The sequence below is a fragment of the Lissotriton vulgaris genome, chromosome 1_1, assembly GCF_964263255.1.
Source record: "Lissotriton vulgaris chromosome 1_1, aLisVul1.2, whole genome shotgun sequence".
NCBI lineage: Eukaryota > Metazoa > Chordata > Amphibia > Caudata > Salamandridae > Lissotriton > Lissotriton vulgaris.
This window is the reverse complement of record NC_141685.1, coordinates 741,098,198-741,122,343: the sequence shown is the minus strand read 5'-3', so window position 1 is coordinate 741,122,343 and position 24,146 is coordinate 741,098,198.

Here is a 24,146-nt window from a genome sequence, read left to right as displayed (position 1 = left end):
GGAAGCCTGAAGGGGCTGAGGGCTCTTGGGACTTTGGTAGAATCTTCAAAGTCGAGGGGATATTTGTCGATGGTGGGGGCTTGCGCCCAGGTGGGCAAGTGCCCGAGTTGCAATTTCGGACAAAGTTACTCCAGCGGCCTAGACCCGCCTTTCGAGGGCCCAGACGCCATTTTGAGACCCTGTGGCAGCCACCTTTGTCGTATCCATCGGGAGTGGAAGAAACTTCTTGTGATGGCGAAGGACAGAGCATCATGCTGCTGGAGCAGGACATTTTGGTTCGGGGCGCCAGAGTGTAGCGGTGGAGCCTTCATCTGGGGAGGTGAGGGAGGCTCGTCCGTGCCGCCTTCCTCTCCCGGCGCATCCTACGCCGCCCCTTTGAATCAGGGGCGCACATGATGACCACCCTACACCCCTGATTCCGACTCTTGGGGGACCACTGTACATCCGGTGCTCCGTAATATGTCCGTCGGACATTGTGTGTCCTGTACTATGCAAGTATACCAGTCGGGTCTTGTATGTCCCGTGCTAAGGAAATATACCAGTCGGGCATTATGTGTCCTGTGCAGCGTAGGTATATAGCCGTCGCCCGGCTGGAGGACGTCGGCGCCGGACCAGGGCAGGGAAGCCTCCTACCTGTGGAGGTGGAAGAGGCTCGTCCGCGTCGCCTCTTCCTCCCTGCCCACCCTGCATCCGTTCGATGGAGGAATTTGTGATGGCCGGACCAGGAGATACGAGGGAGGGGGTCATTTGCAGCCGCCCCCTCCCTACTCGCGGCCCGGGGGACGCCATCCCTGGAAGGGTAGTATGGGAAGACCATTTCATTGCCTGCTTGGTGGAGCCTCCAGGACCTTCTCGCCAGCGATCTCTTTTTGGCCCATGGTTGCTGGCAGGCCCCGCCCCACACGTGCTATGTGTTTCGGATGGGCGGGACCATCGAACTGTTACATTTGGAGGACTTCCGGAGTGAGCATAATATGTTTTGTATTTTTCCTATTAGTAAAGTTTTTTTTTTTTAGAGAGTTCTACTAGTTATTCTATTTACTGTTGGTTGTGTGTTCTCTTTACCGTAATTAAATCCTAAGTTATATAATAGACGCTTGGCTTCCTTGAGTCTTTTCTCTAACGGGGGGTTGTTTACACTGGTCTGTAATTGTGTTTGGTTTTTCAGAGTGGGGGGAGTAACAGAGAGCAATCAGTCCCAAAACTCTAACATGTCGTTAAAATTGGTCTGACGAAATCTGTGCCATCGAGCATAATCAAACGGGGTGGTTCTATCTGTCCTGTCCGTACTAGTCTGATTGGTTTTTATTTCGCGCCTTTTCCCTTTCTGTCGGCCTGTCCTTTCTGTCGACCCTCCATTCTTACCTATGCTCTGCAAAGTCGGGCATTGGGCTTTCCAGTGCCCAAGGCATTTACAGAAAGCACATTGGTTCTGTTTTAAATCTATTCGTCCTGTGCGCAGTGTCGGGGGATTACCTTCGGGTCGTTGTGTTCCGGGGTTGACTTGTCGGCACACCCCTTTACACCGTTCTCTTTTCATATCTACTCCTCGGGACTGTGCCATCGCTGGCCCTTCCCTTTGCCTACTAGACGTTTGGAGGGTTGTCCGTCGTGTCCCTTCACCCTTTCTAAATTCGTCGCCTTCCCTTCGTCGTGTGGCTTCTTTGCGCCACATACCGAGACTATCGAGCATAATAGGTGTTGTTTCATTCCTACGAAGGGCTATTTCTACCGTTTCTATTTTGTCAAGATCAAAGGATCCTCTCAGTGGCCACTGACTTTCTCGATCCCTTTTCGTATATTTATGCCACAGCTCACTATAGGCTATAGCGATCAATCCATGCTTCATGAACATGTCCTTATTAGGGGTGCCTTCCAGCGGAGCCGGATGGTTCATCTCTAATAAGCGGTCCGGGCTAAACAGGCTACTAACCAGTGGGGAGAAGACAGGCATGACGGATCACAATGGGATAATAGTCAGCACTACCTATCTTATCACTGCGTGCAAAGACTAGACAGAATATTTCTATTCTACGTTGTTTGCACGTAGTGAATACCTCATGAACCAATCTTGAGCAATCAATGTTAGGTCAAAAATAAAAAATCAATATGGTCAATGGGGAGAATAAGTAAGCTCGCAAAGGTTCGCGTCACCTACCCTTTCACTATCTGTAAAGAGGGGACCTATTTTTCCCTGTTTGCAGACAGAGAATCTCCAGAAAACAATCTATAACAGTTAATCAATGGGGGGAAGGGGCAATTGTTCAGTGGGGGAGAAAGATAGGTCCGACGGGTGCGTACCTATCCTTCGCTGTTTATAAAGGGAGAGCCTGTTGTTTCTCCGTTTGTAGACAGTGAATCTCCAATAAATTAACAAAAAGTAATACTAGTATTTTCTCATCAATTATCAATCACTTTCAATTATCAATCACTTTCGCAATTTGTCGTGTTTACACGACCTTACCCGGACCGCATGGACAGTTTCTTGTCTTCCGAATCCAGCGCCCGATCGTCCTCTTCTCTTCGTACTTCTCGTGGCACTCCTGATGGTTCCCAGTCAGGACCGCAGATCACTCGAGAGAGGTCTGTTCGGAACCAGTGAAGTTCGGATGATCGGCTGTCAGACAAGGGTCTATCGGACAGGGTACCTTCCGATCGTTGCAGTCGTTCACTCTGTCGTCAGGACCTCTCCCACTGGATCCACGAGTCGCTGATGGGCCCCACGTTTGGGACGCCAATTGTAAAAAAGGGCTCCAAAGACAACCAGTAACCAAAGACCCTTTTTATGTTGCCCGGCGGTATCGCCTATATGACCCACCAATGTTAATCAATGAAGAAGCAGGCGCTGGAGACTGGAAGGCAGGAAACGAGGATTTTATTCTCTCCGGAGGAGAACACATCAATTCAGACAGCAAGTATCGTCACGAGGTGCTCTAACCACATCTCTGAGGCCTGGCCTCTTATACTAGGGTTTATGACCTTTATTGCACATAACACATTCTCGCAACACTTTAGTATTTGAAAGAACATCCTCGGAATCTCCCCTTCAGGCCCGTTCCCACATACATTTACAGTTGGATTCCCCACCCCGGTCACAACAGGTGATGGTTGTCGCACAGCAGGGCATTCCGCCGATTCACGGAATGCATGGGGTTGATCGGATCTCATAGGGTGGGGGCTTTGATCGGCTCGAGGGTCTTTTGATGGGGAGGGGAAGCTTCCTACTGTACGGGGTAATAAACAGTATCCGCAGGGCCAGGTGGCGGCCTGGGAACAAGGAAGACAAACGGGGACACAGGAAAAAAGGGGGTTTGCATCAAAAGGATCTGAGGCCATGAAAGGAATGAGGGGAGGTGTCGCGCTGGGAACAAGATGGGATTCAGTGGTGAAGCTGCGCTGAAGAGGGGTTTATGACCCAAGGCATGAGAGAGCGGGGGTTGTCAGTGCGCGGGGGGGATGCTTGCGAGGTTAAGAGAGAGAGAGAGACGCGCTGGCTATCAGCGAGGGGCAGGGAGGCCATGGTGCTCAAAATGGCTGCCGCTTACGCGCACGAATTGGCTTGAAAAGGGGCAAGATGGCGCCGATAATGTTCACCAAGTTTGTGTTAATTTTCCACAGTGCGCATGAGTTATTGCTCTGTTTCTGAGTGAAGCCTGCACTGCTGCTCCCTGTACTGTACCTGGCCTGTATGTCATGTAAGCTTGCCCTTCTGCGGTCTATGACGTAGTGTTCTGTTTCTGAGCGAAGCTTGCACTGCTGTTCCCTGCACTGAACCTGGCCTGTTTGTCAGATAAGTTTACCTTCATGCTGTATGATGCAGTGCTCTGTTTCTGAGCGAAGCTTGCACTGTTGCTCCCGGCACAATACTGGCATGTTTCACATATGCTTGCCCTTCTGCTGCTTCTGACATAGTGCTCTGTTTCTAAGTGAGGCGTGCGCTGATCGTCCCTGCACTGTACTGGCCTGTGTGTCAGATAAGCTTGCCCTCCTGCGGTCTATGACGTAGTGGTCTGTTTCTGAGTGAAGCTTGCAATACTGTTCCCTGCACTGTACCTGGCCTGTGTGTCACGTAAGCTTGCCCTCCTACTGTCTGTGATGCAGTGCTCTGTTTCTGAGTGAACATTGCACAGCTGCTCCCTGCACAGTTCTGGCATGTGTGTCAGCTAAGGTTGCCCTCCTGTGTATGATGTAGTGTTCTATTTCTGAGTGAAGTTTGCACTGTTGTTCCCTGCACTGAACCTGACCTATGTGTCAGATAAGCTTGTCCTTCTGCTGTCTAAGAAGCAGTGCTCTGCTTCTGAGCGAAGCTTGCACTGCTGCTCCCTGCACTGTACTGGCCTGTGTGTCAGATAAGCTTGCCCTCCTGCGGTCTATGACGTAGTGGTCTGTTTCTGAGTGAAGCTTGCAACACTGTTCCCTGCACTGTACCTGACCTGTGTGTCACGTAAGCTTGCCCTTCTGCGGTCTACGACGTAGTGCTCTGTTTCTGAGTGAGGCGTGCGCAGCTGTTCCCTGCACAGTACTGGCCTGTGTGTCAGACAAGCTTGCCCTTCTGGTGCGCAGGAGTTAGTGCTCTGTTTCTGAGTGAAGCTTGCAGTGCTGCTCCGTGTACTGTACCTGGCCTGTGTCAGCTAAGGTTGCCCTGCTGTCTGTGACACAGTGCTCTGTTTCTGAGTGAAGCTTGCACAGATGCTCCCTGCACAGTACTGGCCTGTGTCAGCTAAGGTTGCCCTCCTTCTGTCTATGATGTATTGTGTTCTGTTTCTGAGCGAAGTTTGCACTGCTATTCCCTGCAATGAACTTGGCATGTGTGTCAGATAAGATTGCCCATCTGCTGTCTACGACGTAGTGCTCTGTTTCTGAGTGAGGCTTGTACTGCTGCTCCCTGCACAGTACTGGCCAGTGTGTCACGTAAGCTTTCCGTGCTGCTGTTTATGACACAGAGCTCTGTTTCCAAGTGAAGCGCTCCCTGTACTGTACCTGGCCTGTGAGTCAGATAATCTTGCCCGTCTGCTGTCTATGATGCAGTGCTCTGTTTCTGAGTGAAGCTTGCACTGCTGCTCCCTGCACTGTACCTGACCTGTGTGTCACGTAAGCTTGCCCTTCTGCTGTCTATGACGTTGTGCTCTGTTTCTGAGCGAAGCTTGCACTGCTAATCCCTGCACAGTACTGGCCTGGGTGTCAGATAAGCTTGCCCTTCTGGTGCGCAGGAGTTAGTGCTCTGTTTGAGTGAAGCTTGCAGTGCAGCTCCGTGTACTGTACCTGGCCTGTGTCAGCTAAGGTTGCCCTGCTGTCTGTGACACAGTGCTCTGTTTCTGAGTGAAGCTTGCACAGCTGTTTCCTGCACAGTACGGGCCTGTGTCAGCTAAGGTTGCACCCTTCTGTCTCTGATGTATTGTGTTCTCTTTCTGACCGAAGTTTGCACTGCTATTCCTTGCACTGAACTTGGCATGTGTGTCAGATAAGCTTGCCCGTCTGCTGTCTATGACGAGGTGCTCTGTTTCTGAGTGAAGCTTGCACTGCTGCTCCCTGCACTGTACCTGACCTGTGTGTCACGTAAGCTTGCCCTTCTGCTGTCTATGACGTTGTGCTCTGTTTCTGAGCGAAGCTTGCACTGCTGCTCCCTGCACAGTACTGGCCAGTGTGTCACGTAAGCTTGCGGTGCTGCTGTTTATGACACAGTGCTCTGTTTCTAAGTGAAGCGCTTCCTGCAGTGTATCTGGCCTGTGTGTCAGATAATCTTGCCCGTCTGCGGTCTATAACGCAGTGCTGTTTCTGAGCGAAGCTTGCATTGCTGCTCCCTGCGCTATACTGGCCTGTGTGTCAGATAAGCTTGCCCTCCTGCTGTCTATGACGTAGTGGTCTGTTTCTGAGTGAAGCTTGCAATACTGTTCCCTGCACTGTACCTGGCCTGTGTGTCACGTAAGCTTGCCCTCCTACTGTCTGTGATGCAGTGCTCTGTTTCTGAGTGAACATTGCACAGCTGCTCCCTGCACAGTTCTGGCATGTGTGTCAGCTAAGGTTGCCCTCCTGTGTATGATGTAGTGTTCTATTTCTGAGTGAAGTTTGCACTGTTGTTCCCTGCACTGAACCTGACCTGTGTGTCAGATAAGCTTGCCCTTCTGCTGTCTAAGAAGCAGTGCTCTGCTTCTGAGCGAAGCTTGCACTGCTGCTCCCTGCACTGTACTGGCCTGTGTGTCAGATAAGCTTGCCCTCCTGCGGTCTATGACGTAGTGGTCTGTTTCTGAGTGAAGCTTGCAACACTGTTCCCTGCACTGTACCTGACCTGTGTGTCACGTAAGCTTGCCCTTCTGCGGTCTACGACGTAGTGCTCTGTTTCTGAGTGAGGCGTGCGCAGCTGTTCCCTGCACAGTACTGGCCTGTGTGTCAGACAAGCTTGCCCTTCTGGTGCGCAGGAGTTAGTGCTCTGTTTCTGAGTGAAGCTTGCAGTGCTGCTCCGTGTACTGTACCTGGCCTGTGTCAGCTAAGGTTGCCCTGCTGTCTGTGACACAGTGCTCTGTTTCTGAGTGAAGCTTGCACAGATGCTCCCTGCACAGTACTGGCCTGTGTCAGCTAAGGTTGCCCTCCTTCTGTCTATGATGTATTGTGTTCTGTTTCTGAGCGAAGTTTGCACTGCTATTCCCTGCAATGAACTTGGCAAGTGTGTCAGATAAGATTGCCCATCTGCTGTCTACGACGTAGTGCTCTGTTTCTGAGTGAAGCTTGTACTGCTGCTCCCTGCACAGTACTGGCCAGTGTGTCACGTAAGCTTTCCGTACTGCTGTTTATGACACAGAGCTCTGTTTCCAAGTGAAGCGCTCCCTGTACTGTACCTGGCCTGTGAGTCAGATAATCTTGCCCGTCTGCTGTCTATGATGCAGTGCTCTGTTTCTGAGTGAAGCTTGCACTGCTGCTCCCTGCACTGTACCTGACCTGTGTGTCACGTAAGCTTGCCCTTCTGCTGTCTATGACGTTGTGCTCTGTTTCTGAGCGAAGCTTGCACTGCTAATCCCTGCACAGTACTGGCCTGGGTGTCAGATAAGCTTGCCCTTCTGGTGCGCAGGAGTTAGTGCTCTGTTTGAGTGAAGCTTGCAGTGCTGCTCCGTGTACTGTACCTGGCCTGTGTCAGCTAAGGTTGCCCTGCTGTCTGTGACACAGTGCTCTGTTTCTGAGTGAAGCTTGCACAGCTGTTTCCTGCACAGTACGGGCCTGTGTCAGCTAAGGTTGCACCCTTCTGTCTCTGATGTATTGTGTTCTCTTTCTGACCAAAGTTTGCACTGCTATTCCTTGCACTGAACTTGGCATGTGTGTCAGATAAGCTTGCCCGTCTGCTGTCTATGACGAGGTGCTCTGTTTCTGAGTGAAGCTTGCACTGCTGCTCCCTGCACTGTACCTGACCTGTGTGTCACGTAAGCTTGCCCTTCTGCTGTCTATGACGTTGTGCTCTGTTTCTGAGCGAAGCTTGCACTGCTGCTCCCTGCACAGTACTGGCCAGTGTGTCACGTAAGCTTGCGGTGCTGCTGTTTATGACACAGTGCTCTGTTTCTAAGTGAAGCGCTTCCTGCACTGTACATGGCCTGTGTGTCAGATAATCTTGCCCGTCTGCGGTCTATAACGCAGTGCTCTGTTTCTGAGCGAAGCTTGCATTGCTGCTCCCTGCGCTATACTGGCCTGTGTGTCAGATAAGCTTGCCCTCCTGCGGTCTATGACTTAGTGGTCTGTTTCTGAGTGAAGCTTGCAATACTGTTCCCTGCACTGTACCTGACCTGTGTGTCACATAAGCTTGCCCCTCTGCGGTCTACGACGTAGTGCTCTGTTTCTGAGCAAAGCGTGCACTGCTGCTCCCTGCACAGTACTGGTCTGTGTGTCAGATAAGCTTGCCCTTCAGCTTCTCATGACATAGTACTCTGTTTCTGAATGAAGCTTGCACTACAGCTACAGGTCATGGAACTGTTCTGTGAAAGATTAACTTTAAACATATACTGAGGAGTCCACACTGCAAGCCCATTCAAAATGGATCTCGTTGCTGAGACTGCAAATGGCAACTAGTACTACACTATTAAAGCTATAGTAATCCTGCTCAGGTACTCGGATACTGTAAAACTAAAGAATAACAGTTCTGCATAAAGCTCTGATATACTCCATTATGAATACCATCTCTGGTGAGACGCTCTGCCACAGTCAGTCAAAAAGCACAGAGGCCATGCTGAGAAGTTCTGAGACAGTCCAATTGCATGCTTTGCGTCCCTTTGGTGCATTGCCAGTACCTCACTAAAAGTACAGCAGTCCCGCTGAGACCTTCAGAAATGGTCCCATTTAAGCACGATTTCCCTGCTCAGAGGGCCTGGAAATGCCGGGCTGAAGGCACAGCAGGCGGTCCTGAAGTTCAGGTACCCTCCATTAATGCATGGAAACCCTGCTGGAAAGTGCCCATATTGAGTCAATTATTGACCCTCTTAAAATTCAACAACACTGCTGAAAACATTTCTGTACTGTCCCAATTAAAGTAAGACAGCCGTGCTGAGCCAGCACCCCATTAAACTTCTGTTAGCTCTGTTGGAAACTGTTAGCTCTGCCTGAGTATTACAGCTCTGCTGGAAAAACGCCCATACCGTTCCCTTGCAAGCTCAGCAGTCCTGCTAAGAAGTATTGCTGCTGATCAAGGCAAGGGATTGCAGCAGGGCTGAGTTCATTAGAGCCCGGACCCCCTAGGATGTCCCCCGCCCCACCCTCATGCATTTCCACAATCAATACTTGCAACTTCAAGCGTGTGGGTATAAACGGCCATGTTTAATCACAATCAACACATATAAACATGACAAAATGCAGTTATATCTTTCAAATTTACAAATTCAATATTTACACTTTTAATATCTACAATCATAATCATTTTTCACTTGGTCCAGCACCAAGGGGCCCTCTCGCTCGCATCTCCTAATCTGAAAACCACGCAAGGCGCAACCCACCTGCGTCCTTGAGCGGTGAGCCTCAGCCCTCTAGTCCTTGTCCGCTATTTATGGGGCCCACCCCTCTACCACCAGGCTGCCAAGGAGGCTCGTAGGGAATTACCAGCGGCCGCTGCCCAATGCCCTAGTTTGTGACCTGGCACCCTTGCCTCCCCAGCCGATGTCCCCATTCTCCCTGCGGAGAGCTTACCGTCTCTCCCCTCAGTGCTGGCCTAGGGAGTATTTAAGGAGGACTCCTGTTACCCCTGCGAGTCAATGTTCTGTGGCCTCTTTTCTGCAACTCTCTCCTCTTATCCTCCCAAAACCTCCTATCTCAGGAACGGGTGGGTGGGAGATCAGTACACCACGAATCCTGGGGGTCTGGCGTGGGAAGAAAGAGGATGATTTTGGTGACCCCCAGGCATAAATAGCCCACAGGCTCCACCCAGAGACGTTTTAAGATGGGCAAAGTGAACTTTGGCCTAGGGCCCCAGACTTTCAAGGGGGCCCCCCTATGGAGCCTGCTACATTCTGCAGAGAGCATTAACCTGGTGACCTTGAGTAATTCTTAAACAAATTCTTTCAAATACCGTTTTACTTTAACTTATTTTTGATGTGGGTGATGTGAGAGAGTGTATAAGGGACATTTTGGAGCGAAATGCTGTGTTTAACTTTTGGGCAACATCCTTAAAAAGGTTATTTTTGCTCAAAACAGGACCTCACATATTCGAAATGGAATGGAGTCACAGAGATTATTTGCAGTCATATTAGTCAGTTGCTGCTGTGTTAAATATTGAAAACACAAGTCACTATCCCAAACTATTAGATGTAAACACAATTAAAATTTGGATGAGTGTGCTTCTGCGCTGTCAGTGACTTGGCCAAAGAGGTCATGAAAAATCTGAAATTGGATCTTAAATTAAAAGCTGTTCTGAACAGGTGCCCTCAAAATTCGTTTGGCCCAGGGCCCCCAAGATCCTTAAGAAGTCCCAGACTCCACCCCTCCCTGCAACAATTCCCTGCAGGAAACGTGTCACCGATGACCCGGAAGTGTTTGGTTGGGCCGGTAGCCAATCGGGCTACACGGCCTGACTATGGGGGCATGCGTGGGTCCAGGAGGCCGGGCCCTAAGGGCGCGCTCGTGTAGATCTCGCGCTTTTCAGTGGCTCTACCCCATTTAATGTATGGAAGCCTTGCTGAGCAGTGTTGCACTGGTCCCATTAAAGATATATAAGCCCTTCTTTGAAGAGGGGGTAGCTTCACACACTGTCTATCAGTGCGCACTAGACCTGTGTAGGCAGGTATCTTGCATGTCCAACCTTGGAGTTCAGTCCCCTAACTTCACTGCTGAGCGCACCAACATCTCAATACATACTCCACCAAAGCTTCACAGTGTAAAAGGTGAGCTCTCCTGGCTTTGCCATTGCTTGTTAAATAATGGTCCTGCACAACAAAAGCAGGATTTAAGCAAGAACTGTTTACTAAACAAAAAGGAGCTTGAGAGTGGTGGTGATTCGCAGGGATGGGACTTGGGTCGTTAGGGGTGACATATTTTGTTCTTTTGGGGGCACTGTTGGATCAATGTAGCTAGAAGTGGGTCCAAGGGCGCGCTCGTGTAGATCTCGCGCTTTTCAGTGGCTCTACCCCATTTAATGTATGGAAGCCTTGCTGAGCAGTGTTGCACTGGTCCCATTAAAGATATATAAGCCCTTCTTTGAAGAGGGGGTAGCTTCACACACTGTCTATCAGTGCGCACTAGACCTGTGTAGGCAGGTATCTTGCATGTCCAACCTTGGAGTTCAGTCCCCTAACTTCACTGCTGAGCGCACCAACATCTCAATACATACTCCACCAAAGCTTCACAGTGTAAAAGGTGAGCTCTCCTGGCTTTGCCATTGCTTGTTAAATAATGGTCCTGCACAACAAAAGCAGGATTTAAGCAAGAACTGTTTACTAAACAAAAAGGAGCTTGAGAGTGGTGGTGATTCGCAGGGATGGGACTTGGGTCGTTAGGGGTGACATATTTTGTTCTTTTGGGGGCACTGTTGGATCAATGTACCTAGAAGTGGGTCCTTTGGGATTAATGTAATGTTCATGGAGGTGGCATCTGAGGGCTTGTAGTGTGTGCCAGCCGTAGTATTGGTAACAGTTGAGGGTTTACTAATCTTAAATGTCCCGACTACCACATCTCTAGGCCATTGTCCACCATTTACACGGTGAGTGGCTCCCTTGAAGGACCTGATGTTCCATGGTTGGTACGATGGAAGCGGTGTGCACCCTTTGAAACCTGGGAAGACCTATGCAGCCTTTAGTTTCCACTCAACAACTCATCCTGAAAACAAAGCTAAACTTATGAAAACACGCAACGTAGAAATAGGGTCTCCGGGGTAGCACCATAACGGGGCATAGCTGGATGTAGAACGAGGTCCAAGAACCAAATCACAACCTCATTCAGAGACACATCAACAACTGATCCCCAGCTGCACAGGCAGGCATATTTAAGCAGGCCTTCCTCCTTCACACAGGCTGCTGCTGGAACTGGAATCTGCAGTGACCCCCCAGCTCTGCATTATACATCATCCAACCCAGTACCTCGCTAGGTGCAGGCAGCCAGCCAAACAGCTTCTATCACGAAGGGACAGCAAGAGGACAGGGGACCTCGTCCCTAGTACAACTTTCGTCACATATGGGCAACTAGGCTGAATAGCTGAAGTAAGGTCCTGGGAAAATCCATGGAGTAGACGCCTCACCCACTAAGACCATACTTTACTACTATTCAGCCTGGTTGTCCATTTGTGTAGAAAGCAAGCCAAAAAGGTCACTCTGGGGTGAGGTCAACAGGCTCAGATGCCCTGTCTGCACGCAGGGCATCAGCAGGTCACTGAGCCAACGTGTGTTTGCACATACAGAACTGATAGCCCCCGAAATCTCCCCAAAAATGTAGCTCATCATGGACAGGTGTCGCTGACATTTACCAGCATCTCTGTTGCATTTTGTTGTGGCCCAAGTAATACAAATGTGGAGGTACACGCTGAGTCGCGTTGCCTGGTTGCACCAACTTAATCAGTATTGCTGGACAGTTATGGCCGCCTCTTGGAACTCACAGTTTGAGGAGATATGTCAAGGACCATCCTGCTGCGAGTTTAGCAGGTACATTTGGCAGGTGAAGGGTGGCTCAAACCAACATGATGTGCCATGGAATGGCAGAAGTGGGAAGGGGCGAGCACCAAACCAGGGCTTGCTCGAGTTACAGGGGAACAAATATCGACTTGAACCTTTGAGGGGGCTCGAGGTCGGTGACAGGTGTAATAAAGTACACGTTAAAATTGATCATTTCCTCAGTTAATGTCTTCCTTCTATGGTAACACAGGACATGTTTGCGCCCTTTTTCAGAGCCAGGCCCAGTCGATGCATTGTTACTGTCTTCTTTGTGTTCTGTTGTTCGGAGCGCCCCAGGCCTGCGTGGCTGGGCGGGAGGGAGTGTGCGTGTGTGGATGGGGTGGGTACGGAATGCCCTCCCTGGCGAGGACGAACAGCTGCAGCTGACATCTTCCGCAGAGTGATTTCCGTAAAGGGTCCGTCTGCAGACCAAACACACACACACACCAACAGAGAAGTGAGCAGCGTGGGAAGACTGAGCGGAAAACAGAAATAAATACCCGCAGTCACGTTGTCGGGACAGATGTGTTCGTGGGCTTAGAAAGCGCCGCCAATGCCCTCGTGGGGCCTCTTCGAGCGCAGGAGATACAAGTTACATAACCCGAGCCACGCAGCCTCACATGTTTGCAGCGACTTGTAGATTTCAGATCGCCAGATTTTGAACATTCTGCAGAACCTTCTTCCATGGCCCCCTGCCGACCAAAGAGCGACTGGCAATCTATAATCAGAGACGGGTTAAGGCATGGGCAGAGCAGGCTGCCCATGGCCCCCACATTTCAAGAGACCCCCGGGAAAGGGAGCTTACACCACTGACTCTATATTTTATTTGATAACTGGGTTTGCCTGTTCTTAAACCCTCAAACTGCCTGGGAGGTGGGGGTGAATGTATAAAAAAATAATCTTCTTGTTTCAAGCCTTTCTCCTTACATCGTATCACCACTTCCGCCGTACAACTTTAATTCTCAACCCAATCTGACTTTGTCTTCTCTACTCTCTACTCTCACCTTTCACTCTACTTCACTCTGTGCCCATCTGTACCGTCTGGGAAACATCCTTTACAACGCAACTTTTACCACGCAGTGCCTTTACGACGCAACTTTTACAACGCAAACCATTACAACGCATTGCGCTGGGGGGCGCTCTAGGATAGGGAATAGGTTTAATTTACTATCCAACACCTTCCCTACTATCCACGGGGACTGGAGTTGGAATAGTAAATTAAACTATTCACTATCCAGCGCCCCAAAGCACTATGCGTTGTAAAGGCATGCGTTGTAAAAACCGTGTTGTAAAGGCATGCGTGGTAAAAGCATGCGGTGTAACGTCATACATCCGTACCGTCTCTGTGACTTCTCTCAACATAGTCCCTCTCTCTGCACCTTCTTATATCTTGCCTTAATTTGCTTCACCACACTTTCAACCTCCTGTTTCTTTCTCAGCTATCCACATCTCTGTGCCTAATCTCTCTCTAAGCTTTTTACCTGACTACTTTCTACCTAATTTCTCAATTTTTTCAAATTCTCATCTCTGTCTACCCACTCCTCTCTTTCTCACTGCCCGGCCTCTCAATGTACCTCATCATTCATTCACAACTCCACCTGTCCTTGTGTCCTCTATACCTCCTGTCATCTCTCTCAACACCTTGGACCTGTCTCACAACCTCTTTCTCGATCTCTTTTTCCCAATCATGAGCTCATCTCTCCCTCCACCTTCTCCATGTCACTTCACCTTTTATACCTTCTCTCTCGCTTTACCTCTCAGTTTGTACATCTCTCCAGTCTCTATTTCATTCTATGTTTGCCTGTTGAGATCACCTCTCTACCTCACGCTATCTTTCCACGTCACCTCTTTTCTATCTACACCGTATCTTTATTTTTCACTGCCTCTACTGTTCTCTGTCATTCTATTTATCTGACCAGTCTTTACACACACTTACCTCACTGTCTACATCACCAGTGGCTACCTTGCATTCCTCTATGATGGTCACCTCTATACCTCTCTCTTACATCTACATCTCTGTAACTCACCTTTCTTTCGATTGTATTTTTCTCACTTTTTCTGAGGACTCCAGCACTCGACAATTTCTTACTGCTATCTCTAGTGGTCTCTACCTCTCTCTCTAAAACCGTACATACATTTTCCACCCCCGAACCTACGTTTTCCTCCTTACACTTCTCAGTATCTAGCTTTCTGCCCACCTCACCTTTCTCCCTTTACATTTTGTCTATCCCTACTCACCTATTCCGCAACCTCATTTCTATTGCCCTTCTTCCTCTCATTCACCTACCACTATACACTTCCCTTTATCTCTGCCTTCGGTGTCCCACTCTCACCCATCTCTCTCACTCAGCAGTCAGAAGGCAATGCCTAGCCAGAGAAGTGCACACAAAAAAGAGAAGAGGATAGACAAGACAAAAAAGGGTATTAAGGAGAAAATGATCACATATCATCTAATGAATGGTACAAATTCTTTGAGCGGTGCTTTTCCACTCCTGCAGCGATTAGCTATCAATTAAAGCTACAGTGTAAGGTGCTTTGTGCAGATGTCTTACTTTACTGTCATGCACTAGTCCACTAAACATGCACCCTTACAGTATTTCCTACAATGACAACATCAAGCAGGTTAGACGCATAATTATTTCATGTTAAAAGTTGTTGTTGCAAAACGAAAATAAAAATGTAGATTCAAGCACAACAAGAAATAGCTTTATCAATGGTTGTTTAAGTTTTTTTGGTACGAGTTGTCTGGCAGATGCCAGGAATCTTGAGCTTTTGAATATCTGGCATTCACACTTTTCTGTAAGTTTCACCTACAAATCAATATTGTTCAGTATCTTGAGGGTTCGAATTAGCTGAAATGGGCGGTAAATTCAAAGCTCTTCTTAACAAAGGCATCAAATTATGTCTTGCCCTGAGCTAAAAAAAATCCTTAAGATGGCACCTCACCTCCTACAAGCTGAAAGACGAAAAACCTTGTCCTTCTTTCTTATGGACAGGCGCGGTTCGTCCATTGGGGCGTGGGGGCGTAGCCCCCCCTGCCCGACGCCGCCCGCAGCTCTCTCATGACAATCATGTCAATGAATCAACATGACGTCAGACCGCCGGGCAGGCGTCATGTTGATTCATTGACATGATTGTACAGACGGCAACACAAGTACGCATGCGTGGGGACGGAGGGTGAATTTTTACCCGTGCCCACGCATGCGCACTTGTGTTTTGGCGGCGTTGCGCATGCCCATTAGGAGCCCTAATGGGCGTGCTGCGGGAGAGAGGGTACCTGTGCCCCTGCCAGGATTGGCCAGGGGCGCTGTGAGCCTGTGACGTGTGCAGGACCGGCAGCAAGGTAAGAGTGTGTGTTTTTCGGTGTTCCAGTAAACTAGCTTGCAAAAATGACTTGAGATAGTTCAGTTTGTTAAAGCATCTGCTGCAGAAATGTGTGCGTCTATTCCAGGTCACCCGTTTATTTCACGGCATGGGGTTTTGGAAATGTATAAATTCTCAGAATTTCTTTTTTGATAGTTGCAACAACAGCCTTCAACAGATTTCATTTTATAAACATTTTCCAGAAAATGAGTTAACAACTGACACCACAAATATAATGTACTCTTTGAACTCAACTAAGGTTATAAAATTTCAAAATGTTAACAAACGGAAGAGGCGGAATAGCATGATATATGCATTTTTTATTGCATGCATGTTGGTGTATGTTTGTATGTGAATTTGTATAGTACACACCTAGGGCTTACAGGATGTCAAATACATGGGCGGTAGAAGGTTTCCAGCATAAAAAGATAGGGGTGATGTAATATGTAAACTGGCACATCCTTCAACATCGATCCTAAAGGCTTGTTAGAGTCCATAATTTATTTTTATATGGTCATAAAAATACATGAATGATGGATGGATGCAGGGTGGGTGCATTAATGATTGTTCGGTGGATGGGTGGGTGGATGGGTGCATGGATGGATGCATGCATGATGGGTGGATGGATGCATGAATGATGGATGCAGGATGGGTGGGTGGATGGGTGGATGCATGAATGAATGATGTATGGATGCAGGATGGGTGGATGCATGCATGATGGGTGGATGCATGATGGATGGGTGGGTGGATGCATGAATGATGTATGGATGGATGCATGCATGGATGCATGCATGATGGGTGGATGCATGATGGATGGAAGGATGGGTGGGTGCATGAATGAATGATGTATGGATGCAGGATGGGTGGGTGGATGCATGTATGATGGGTGGATGCATGATGGATGGGTGGATGGGTGGGTGGGTGCATGAATGAATGATGTATGGATGCAGGATGGTTGGGTGGGTGCATGAATGATGTATGGATGCATGCATGCATGATGGATGGATGGGTGGGTGGATGCATGAATGAATGATGGATGGATGGGTGGATGCATGCCTGATGGGTGGATGCATGATGGATGGATGGGTGGGTGCATGAATGAATGATGTATGGATGCAGGATGGGTGGGTGGATGTATGGTTGGATGTATGAATGATGTATGGATGCATGCATTATGGGTGGATGCATTATTATTATTATTATTATTATATTTCTTATATAGCGCCAGAATCGACCCCCGAAGGGGTATCTCCGCGCTTGCCTTGGGAACCCGTCCTGGTTTTTCCCTGTGGGATAGCCCCTACAGGGCATCCCCAAGGTGAAAGCCAGGCATCCCGCCGCGGGGGGCCGTTGTAGAGATTATGCAAGCTTAATGCCCAGAGTTGCAGAGTGTGAACCCATGATTTGGTCAGGCACCGAAGCGAGAATTATCGAGTCCATGGACATTTGAGCTCAAGACCCTGCCGCATCAGATGTTGAACCCTGGTCCCGGGTCTGACCTCTGCTTCAGGGTCTGCCTGCTCTAACCAGTGAGCCACACTTCTCCACACTTATCCATCCATGCATGATGGATGGATGGGTGGATGCATGAATGAATGATGTATGGATGCAGGGTGGGTGGGTGGATAGATGGGTGGATGCATGAATGATGTATGGATGGATGCAAGGTGGTTCGGGCTCGCTCGCTGCGCTTGATCGCTGCGGTGCAATATGCAAATTAGTTTACGCCCACCACTTTCAAATGTCACCAGCCGCCCCTGCTTATGGATATAAAATATCCCTAACAAGGTACCACCAGCAGAAACAGTCAGGATGGACGGTGAACTTTAACCTTACTTGCGGTCCATCGCCGTCTTATCCCTGTAGGAGTGCAGCCCATTGTAGTGTGCTCCCCTCACACGTTTTTTTCCACCATTTACCGTCATCCTTCCTAGGCCTCGCCCTTGTTATGCTGCCTTCCACCCCCTGCTCTCAGATACTGAGATCACGAACCCTATAATCCCGGAGACATCACAGGGCTGCCCCATCACTGTGGGCCCTGTGGGCTACGAGGTGCAAGGAGAAAGGACAAGGGGTGAAAACGACAGATATGAATGAGGGCTCTTGGCGTCCTCTTTACACTCGTTGATGAGCCCTGGGACTACCACGGGTACCAAAGACAATGCCCTGGGGAGTCGCTTTATCAGTAACATGGGGGGTCGCTTGGTCAGTAACATGGGGGGGGCGAGTGGGAGCGTTAGATTTCCCAACAATCACGCGGGTTAAAATACATGAACAAAAGCAGGTCAGGAGGGGCCCTTGAGGGGCACTAGGGAGGGAGAGGAGTGCGGATTGTGGGGGGTACTTAGGACAATATTTTGTAAAAAAATTAAAAAAATACAGTTTAAAATATTTAAAGCAGAGACGAGAGACAGTGTTTGTGTCCACCCCCAAAGCTACAGCCGGGAGTGGCGGTGATAGGAAAGGTGAAGCTGGGGCAACGTCCATCCCTGTGTGCCCATCCCCCCCCCCCCCCACCCCCCATTTTCAGTTCATGTACGTGCACCCTCCTTCACCATTTTGTCCCTATCGCACGCACCACCTCCTGACCTGTGACCCCATTGAAGCCATTGTGTCCCCTCGCCCCGGGCCCCCGCCCTCGTTCTTCAAATAAAATGCAGCCGCCTCCCTCTCTGCTCCTCGGAGACCGCAGCGAGTCCCGTGGTGGGGGGGAAGGGAGCGCGGAGACAGCGTGGGCTTGGAGGTTTGGATTGCTGCCCAGCGTGTCTGTGTTTCACTCCCCATCCCCCATGCCCTGCCCTTCTCTCACAATCACCCTTTCTCTTTCTCTCGCCCCCATGGGCTCCCTCCCTTCACCCCTGCGGCCCCCACACGTCTTTCGCGGCCTTGGCTCCAACTGTGCTTTGTGCTAAACATGTCTGAACAAATCCCCCGCCACAGTCATCCCTCAGCCCCGGGGCGCGAACCGCGCAGACGAGCGGCCAGAGCGGAGCATTAGCACGGCAGGGTCGACGCTTCGCTATGGGCCTCCCTACAAGGGGGCGTCAAATCACGAATACCTGCCTCAAATATGGCTCTATAGCTTGCACTGAGGGTGCGCCAAAAAGGAAAAATCCTTGCTCTAAAGCTGGTTTTAATTTTACTATTCTCCTGGCGTTCAGCGACGTCAACAGTAAATTGTTGGAAGAAGGAAGCTCATATTGCCGAAGTCATATATTTCGTAAACAAATTGTATTTGTACGAGGAGCGTCTGTAAACATTATACTAATAAATGGGCCCGGTTGAAATTTCGGTTACCCATCTGCAACGTTCACTAGGGACTTGGCCAAGTTTAGCAAGGGAGCAAAAACGAACGGCTAGGAGGCGCAGGGCAGTTCACAGCTTTTTTGCTTGTGCACTGTTCTTTTTAAAAAGACAAAATGCGAGGACGCATTTCTTGCTAAAATATAGAACTGACTGCCGGTTTTGCATGTTCCCAATTTGTTGCGGGATTTCATGTATTCACGCAAAAGTGCATTACACACATTTCTCATATCCTTAATAATAAAGCTGTTGCAGGCCAATATTGAAAGCCACAGTGTTTTCGTAGAATTTTGAACGGATAAAGTTTTTTTTTTTAAAGTGCACATATTGTGCCGTGCAGTGGCAGGCCCTCTGGTTAACCCCTTCACTGCGGCGGCTATTCCGCCGCAGTGCTAAAGGGGCGATGCGGGAGAGCGGTGGGCGCATGCTGGTGACGGAACCGCTCCGTCACCAGCGTCAGTTGCGCTGTGCTTGTGACGGAGCGGTTCCGTCATGGCTCCGCCCGCTCAATAGAACGCTCAGCGCAGGCCCAGAATTCGCGTCGCGCATGAGCAGTGGGCGGGCCATGACGGAACCGCTCCGTCATCAGCACAGCGCCAACGCAGCTGATGACGGAGCAGTTCCGTCACCAGCAGGGGAGGGGTTAAATGGTAACATTTCAGGCGCTGATTGATGTATTCAGGTGTTGCATTTATTAGTACTAATGAGGTGAAAGTTTTGCATAGGCAGTATTGTTATGTTATGTCGATTTGTATAGCACACTAATCGCCTGAGAGAATATCCAGGCACTTGGGCAGACATGTAGGTGTGGCACCTGGTCCCCAAGCTGCCTATAGGAAATGCCAGGTCTTCAGCTTCTTGCAGAGCTCAAGAAGTGAGAAGAAGCTCTGATGTATTGATGGAGGTATTTCCATGTCCTCATTGGCTTTTGTGGATGCAGGGAGTCTGTGCGAGTGATAATGAGGCAGAGTGTAGGTGTTTGGTGGGTTGGTGTAAGTGTATGCGGCTGTTCAGGTATTCTGGTCTTGTGTTGCGTAAGGCTTTGTATGTGGTGGGCGTGAGAAGTTTGAATTGGCTGCCCTTCTGAATGGGGAGCCAGAGAAGCTTCCTGAGGTGCAGTGTGATGAGAGTGCAGCATTGGAGCTCGAGTAAGAGTCTTGCAGCGGTGTTCTGGATGGTCTGGAGTCTGTGTAGAAGTTGTTTGGAGATTCCAGTGTGGCTAGAGTTGCCGTAGTCCAGCCTGCTGGTGATGAGTGCTTGTGTGACGCTCCTTTGGGTGTTTAGAGAGAACCGTTTGAAGATCTTTGAAGCGTGCATAGGATGTGGAAGCAGGACAGCCACAATGCGTTGATGTAAGCCGTCATGTTGTGCTTGTTATGTAGGATGTTCCATAGGTCTGTGGGTGCTCGTGTTGGTCCTAGCTAACATGGCCATCCGGTGAAGTCCCATAGGGAAGTCTTGTTGCCGAAGACCAGTACTTCCGTCTTGTCGGAGTTGAGCTTCAGGCAGTTGGTTTGCATTTAGTCTACTATAAAGGTCATGCAATTGCGGAAGATGGTTCTGGTGGTGGTTGTCTTGTCTTGTCCGTCAGTGAGAGAATGAGTTGGGTGTCATCAGAGAAGGAGAGGAGGGTGACGTCTTGTGATCCGATGACGTAGGTGAGCGGTTTCATGTATATGTTGAAAAAGGTGGGCCTAAGGAAACAATCCCTGTGGGACTTTCCATAGACGTTTCTTGGTCTCTGATGTGAAGGGTGACAACCTGACCCTTTGAGTTCTTTCCCTGAGGAAAGAACAGATCCATCTGAGAGCAGATCCTTGCATGCCAATCTCAAGAAGTCTTCTGCTGAAGGTGTTGTGGGAGACATTGTCGAAGGCCACGGAGAGGTACAACAGGATGAGTGCTGGTGTTTACACTCAGTCAAGGAGAGTTTAAATGTCGTAGGCCACAAGGAGTGCTTTCTCAGTGCTGTGGTTGTTTCGGATTCCCAACTAACTGTTGTCTAGAATATGGTGGAGCTCGAGGTGGGGTGAGAGTTCCTTGATCTGGCCTTTTCAATCACTTTGCCTGGAGGATGCCCTGGGGTTGCCCAGGAGGGGCATCTCACAGGGAGAGCCAGGAAGGGTTCCACAGCGTTATACAGCGCCGGGACGCCCCGTTGGGGCAGCTGTGCGCTTTACAAAATACACTACAATGTTATAGCTTTATAAGGATCAAATGAAAACTCTGTAGAAATGTAACTCACTACCGCACCAATGATTACCTAATTTCTTTGAAGGTAGTATTCAAAGAGTGGCTAAGGAAACAAAATATGTTCTATCCTTGACTGAGAACTGCAGCCCACACATTAACCATATCCTGCCTGGACTATGGCAATGCTGGCTAGAGTTTCTCACTCTTCCTTCGCTTCGATGAAGGTAGTCCTCATTACCACGACTCTGTTGAGCTCCTCAAAAAATAAAATTTGATCACATAGCTTTGGTGTTAAAAGAAATTTACCATATGGGCAAGAATATTAGTCAAAATGTGCTGCCTCACCCAAAAGGCCCTCCACCTTCCTACCTTGCTGTGCTTCTCACCATCGTTCGTGGAGAGGTCTCAGAAGCAAGAACTCACTCCTACAAACACCAGCCCTAAACAATTATTAGCACAGAAACACTGACTCTCTTGCTCCGCTCTCAGCCTTTGGAACTGAAGGATCCAGGTTCCACGTTCTAGATCTACTCTGGAACCCCTGGCCAATATCTCTTTTTGTCTGCTTGAAAGTGTAGAGGGAAGGAAGAATCGTTAGCCAATCTACTCATCACTGTTCCTATAAACCATGACTCCAAAGAATCACAGACTTTCGATCCAAAGTTTAGTTTGATTTATTACAAAGCCAAGAACAATTGGACATACAAGCACCTCAAGACAAGAGTGTAAAAATACATTGGAACTAATACAAAGCTAACCCTTCAGGTGAAGTTAAGACGATGCAAAATACCAAGAATAACTAATTAGAGGATCAGGACGCAAAAGATAACTGCTCCAATATGGAGTGTCCTCTTCACTGGAGGTTCGTAGGTAAAAAGCATTAGTCTGTGCCTACACTACCGCTAATGTGACATCCCTACATAGCAGTTTCCCAAGGCAAGTCTGAAAAGGTGTCAGCATGTGAAGGCTTCCCAAGAAGACCATTCACGTTAAATGGGTCAAGTAACATAAAGCTAGAGCTCGTTCTAAGATGCTTTCTTCTCTCAAGGCAAGGCAGAAGTCTCCAGACTCTGTCCCTAACTCCAATACGAGAACTGGTACAAGACTTCTCTCAATGCTGCGCAACTTCACCCCATACACACAAGACACCTCCTTGTCGGTAACTTATCAAACCAAGCCTGGGTGCAACGCTGCTGCATGAAGAGTAAGCTCCAACCTGGAAAATGTAGATAAGAATTGATTCTGAATCCTAAAAGTGTAGCAATGCTGATGAACTAGGCGTACTGATATCAAAGGTAAAACCTGCAATACTGAGAATCATGTCCCAATTACTTACCAGTTTTTACTTTAGAGTCCTAGTCTTCCCCGTACCAGTCTTAACATATGCCCTCAGCAAGACCGATAACACTTTATTTTCTAACTGGGAACAAGGGGGTTTTCCTTTTCTTTTCCACCTACTGAATGCAGTCTTTCTTCCCTTTCTATAACACTGGCCATGCCTTCTATGGAAGAGCTCTCACCATAGTGGGCTTCGGGAGGCCTTTTGACCCAGTCTTCCAATTACCACTGTAGGGTGGTCCGACTTTGTTGTTTAACACTGGCACAGCATTATTCTATCCTACTGGTTAAGTATCTAGGGTTTTGTTGCTGGTTTGCTTCATCCTCACCTATATAAGAACTAGGACGAGGAAGAGAGGAGAGTGTTTAATGGGCGTGATGGCTCCTCTCATGGTTAGGAAATAAGAGTATTGCGACTGCTGTTTTTCCAAAGAACTTGCCAAGGTGAAAGCTCAATGATGATATTTGAAATCTAGGTTAAAAAAAGTAAGAGTATCTAGGAATGCTTTTAAGGTGTCAAACAACTAGAAAACTATATTTAAAAGATTTTCCATGCCAAAATAATTGTCATCACTAATAAAATGGTGCAAACTATTCAATTAGTGAAGCACGTTTTTCAAATGGCCAAAAATGATGACGTCAACAGTCTCCCGACAAAAATTGGGGCTTTTTTTTTTTTAAGAAGTTGTAAAGCTCAGTTTACACACAATTTTGAATTGGAATGGTGCTACAGACATCCCTTACTCCAGAGTCTGTCTTGTGAGGTACTAGAGCAACAAATTCTTCCCTTTCTTGAAGTCTTGAGACCAACCACACATATGGCATTTGTCCAGTAATAGTAGCAGCTAACAATGAAGAGGCGTAAAAGCCTATCTAATGACTTGGAAAATCTGTCTTTCGAAATAAAAGATGAAAAACACGGGATGCATCAAAAATGCATTTATATGCCTTCCACAAAAAAAAAACCCTGCCATTAGATTTTAAAGTGCTTTGCTTGTCGGCTAGGCTACTGCGAGATCGAGTGAAGGGGTTTCACTTCCTCTGCCATTACCAGTTGAGCATACATCTCATGCATGGAACGGAGGTTCTGTTGGTTGTGGTTTGGGATGTCATGGAGACGAGAGCTCTTTCGTCAATGCTGGTTTTGCTGGATCAGTCAGCAGCCTTCGATTACAGGACCATCACATCTTACTGAATTGGCAGTGGTGCTTTAGGAAAGTCCAATAGTTGGTTCAGTATTTTTGAGGGTGAAATTAGGGGATTATGTCAGGTTATTGTTCTTGTAGCAAGGTCAACTGTCTAGGGTGCCGCCTATGCCTTTCTGGTGCCAAAGCAGGTTAGAGTCTGAAAGCTCTAGGATGAGGTGTAGGGTGTTCTCAGCCATGACGAGGACTGTTATTTCATGGCTTGCTTGGTATGAGGTTGATCAAATAATTCATGCATACAGGTACAAGATGTTTCACCATCCTACTGCTTCAGCTGCTGGCAGTGGAGGCCGGCATGGCTCACAAGTGGAGGGGAGGGAAGGGGGGGGGGTTGTGATTGCGGGACAGAGTGAGTATATATATAAAAAAAAAAAAACATATCTTGCCGCCGGGTCCCAAGTCTCTCCTCCTGCCTCCGACTTCAGGAATAGGAAGCAGGCAGCCACGCTCCCTACCCTAACCCAATTACAACACTGCAATGCAGCGTTGTGATTTGACTGATCTGAGCGCTGTGACACGGCCCTCAGCCAGGGGCTGGAGGGGTGGGCATGTTCTCCATGCAGGCTGTAATGCAGCCTGCATGAAGAACGGGGAAAGTGCGCATGACTGGTTTGGGCGGCCCGAGGGGGCAGACCAAACA